Consider the following 4,089-nt stretch of genomic DNA (forward strand, 5'->3'; position numbering starts at 1 on the left):
TCATAGCATTTCCTCTCAAGAGTGCTGTGAGAATTAAATATATTGATATGTACAGAACTAAAAATGACATCTGACCCATATATAAGTGCCATAAATCACATGGATGCTTGCTGTCATCACCATCATATGCATGGCCCAGATTCTTAGTTACAAAGAAGGAAGAGCAGACAAAAAGCCCCTCCCATGTAAGAGCACTTAAGGAACACCTGTCCCTTCCTGGGCCTGCCTACAGGTAGTTCTATGCTTTCCCCAGCAAACTTGTACCTGGCACAAATCCAAAAGAAGAGGACAGAGGGAAGAATTTAGAGAGAACTAATAATCTCTCTACCTCAGTGTTTTTCTCTGTAAAATGGGGTTAATAACCACACTGAGTCCATAAAGTCACTTTGAAGATTGAATGAGAGGATGGGAAACATTTAGCCTGGCACCTGGCAGATAGACTGATGACCAGGAAGAGGACAAATAGGAGAATACCAGTGTGTTTGGGGCACTAAAGGAGCACAGAACCCAAGTTCCACAGGGCTGAGGTGTGTGTGTGTTGGGGAAGGGGCTGTGGTGGTGCTGTAGTAAACTGTGTTACCTGCCTCTCCCTAAGGAGGATTATATCTTTTCCTGCTCCCTGGAGGCAGTCTTGGATATGTGACTTTTTTTTGGCCAATAGCATGTAACATGTGAACAAGTAATGTGGTACCTCTGGGCAGCAGCTTTAAAACTCTGGACTCATGGTTTGCTGGTCTCTCTTTCGCTGCCTTGGCCACCATGAAATATGTTTTGAGATGGAAATTTGATCATTCTGGAGGGCTGAACCACTGATCAGAGTCATTTTGCTGACTTGCAACTGACACGTGGCACGCATTAGAAGTGAATTTTGCTTTAATCCACTAAAACATGGAATTATGAATTGCATCAACCTGAAAGCATCCTGGTGTTGCTGGGGTCTGAAATCAAGGAAGAGAATGGCAAGGGATGTGTCTGGTAGCTAGGTGGGAGTCAGGTCAGAGCCCTGGAGTACTCAGGTGCTGGAGCTCTGGACTGCAAGTTGTTGGGAAGATGCCTCTGCCAACTCCTCTTGTGCTTAATGGGCCCAGAGTCCTGTGACATATTCTTTGTGTGGAGCCTAATTAAGAGTCACATAACAATAACCAGCTCCAAAATCCTACGTGGCTCCATCTTTGCCAAAAGAAAGACTCACAGTCCTTCCATTTAGTATTTAAAAACCCATATACATGGCCCTGCTTTTCCCACTCCTTACCAACATGAATCGCCCACTGTAACCACAACCATCTACTTAACTGTCTGTGGAACATGTTTTGGCAATCCTATATTTTAGCCTTTGTTCCCATCTTTCTTGCCCACCTGGGTTGACCCTTTTCTCCTTCCAGTGTATCAAAGTCCCAGTGGGAAGTTGCAGACCTTGGAGGGACTAGAGCTCTGGTCCTGGTTCGTTTCATGGCATTCTGCTACCAATTTGTAAAAAATTCTCTTCTAACAAAAAATTTTTAAAAAAATGTTTCCCACAAAAACAAATAAAATGGTAATAGATAAAGCAAAAAAGTTTCTCTTAACCACTTTGGTCCTCATCAGTAAAATGAAGATTATTGGACCAGAGGCTGTCTTGAAGGTGCTGTTCATAACACTTAGGATTTTACATCCCATTCAGCCAAAGTAACTGTTCCTGCCTTCAAACTTCTTTTCTCCTTATTTTGCACACATAAGATGTTGTCTTATGTTATCTAGTATAAATGCCTTTCCCACCTCCACCCTCTTCCTGAACCTCTCCCCACTGACCTGCAGAATTTGCAATCTAAAATGTATTTCTCTTTCTCGGATTCAGGAGAACCTGTCTTCTCTCAGTCTCATATTTCTATGTAGAGGAGCTTCTTCAGTTAACATACTTGGTCTCTCTGGGTGCCTCTGGTCATTTCTCCCCTGGGATAGACTACCAATCTGATTAGTGTTTGGAAGAAGGAACAGGATATCGGTGGCTCAGCCCCCTTGGAGTGTTCTCTTTTGGGAAGTGTCTGCAGAGGATGCCTCTGTCCTTATCTCTGAGGGAGAGACCTGTCAGTTAAGTTTAAGTTTGGCTTAAAATGACAGAAAACCCCAAATGACTGAAGTTTAAGTTAACTAGAAGTGGATTCTTGAAGTCAATGAAACACAGAGGTGAACAGTTTGGGACTAGCATGGCACTTTTTACTGTCTTTATCAGCTCAAGCTGTTTATAACAAAATATCATAGGCTGGGTGGTTTAAACAACAGAAGTGCATTTCTCACAGTTTGGGAGGTTGGGAAGTTCAAGATCAAGATCCAGTTCAATTTTGGGGGAAGGCTCTCTTCCTGATTTACAGATGCTTACCTTCCATTTATGTTCTCCCATGTCAGAGAGAGAGCACCTCTCTCATGTCTCTTCTTATAAGGGCACTAATCTCATTCATGAGGGACTCCACCCTCATCACCTAATTACCTCCCCAAAACCCCATCTCAAAATACCACTGAGGTGGGAGATTAGGGCTTCAGCATGTGAATATGGCGAGGACTCAAACGCTCAGTCCTCTGCCCCCTGAAATTCATGCCTTTCTCACATGCAAAATAAATTCATTCCATCCTTTAAGAGCCCCCAAAGTCTATTCCAGCATCAACTCCAAAGTCTAATATCCAAAGCCTCAACTAAATATCACTCAAATCAGACATGGATGAGACTTGGGGCACATTTCATCCTGAGGCAAAATTCCTCTCTAACTGTGAACTTGTGAAACCAAACAAATTATGTGCTTCCAAAATCCAGTGGTGGGACAGGCATCAGATACACATTTCCATTCCAAGAGAAATGGGAAAGGAGGGAGGGATGATGGGTCTCAAGCAAGACCAAAGCTTAGGGCAAAATCCATGAAATCTTATACACTCAAGAATAATCATCTTCAGCTTGATGCTCTGCCTTACACACCCACTGGGGCAGCAGTCTTAACTTCTAGATCATTCTCGGTATCAAAATCTGTATTAGTTTGGGTTCTCCAGAGACAAAGAGCCATAGAAGGAGAGAGAGAAAGAGAGAACATTGAGAAGTTATCTGCAAGCTGGAGATACAGGGAAGCCAACGATGTAGTCCCAGGTTGGGTTCCAAGGCCTGAGAACCAAGGAAACCAACAGTGTAAATCCCAGCTGGAGTCTGAAGACAGATGTTCCAGCTCTATCAATCAGGCAGGTATATCAAATTCTCCTTTCTTCTGCCTTTTTGCTCTATTCAGGCCCTCAACAGATTCGATAATGCCCACCTATATTTGGGAGGGCAAGCTGCTTTACTAAGTCCATTAATTCAAGTGTTAATCTCATCTGGAAACACCCTCACAAACACATCCAGAAATAATGTTTAGCCAAATATGTGGGCACTTCATGGACTGGTAAAATTGACACATAAAACTAACAATCAAAATATCAGACTCTTTTTCTTGTTGTTTCATTGTTTTTCATTGTCAGCATATAGTTAGGACCTAAGGATGCAATATGGCTTTTTGAATTCCAGCCAGCACCTCCACTTTTCAGTCATCAGGAAGAACAAAAGGATTAAAGAAAGACTTTCCTTTAAGGACACTTCCTAACACATATCACTTAAGGGCAAACACTGTTTAAATTGCATTGAACTACACTTAGGCATATGGCCATACTGAGCTGCAAAGGAGGCTGGGAAATATGGTTTTTATTCCAGGTGACTATGTGCCCCACTAAAGTAAGGGCTTCCCTCATGGCTCAGTTGGTAGACTTATCACCTGCAATATAAGAGACTGCCTGAAATGCATGAGATGTGGGTTCAATCCCTGGGTCAGGAAGATTCCCTGGAGAAGGAAATGGCAACCCACTCCAATATTCTTGCCTCAGAAATCCCATAGACAAAGGAGGCTGGGGGCTACAGTCCATGGGGTCCCAAAGAGTCAGACACAACTTAGTGACTAAACCACAGGGCTCCTAAGAGGACAAAAATGGATGTATCCAAGCCTTCTGAAGGTTAGCCTTAGAACTGTCACAGAATCATTTCTAAAGTATGGGAATTCATTTACTAAAGAAAGATGAATTTATATTAGAGCACTAGCAGTC

This window comes from Bos indicus x Bos taurus, chromosome 5, assembly GCF_003369695.1.
Source record: "Bos indicus x Bos taurus breed Angus x Brahman F1 hybrid chromosome 5, Bos_hybrid_MaternalHap_v2.0, whole genome shotgun sequence".
Taxonomy (NCBI): Eukaryota; Metazoa; Chordata; class Mammalia; order Artiodactyla; family Bovidae; genus Bos; species Bos indicus x Bos taurus.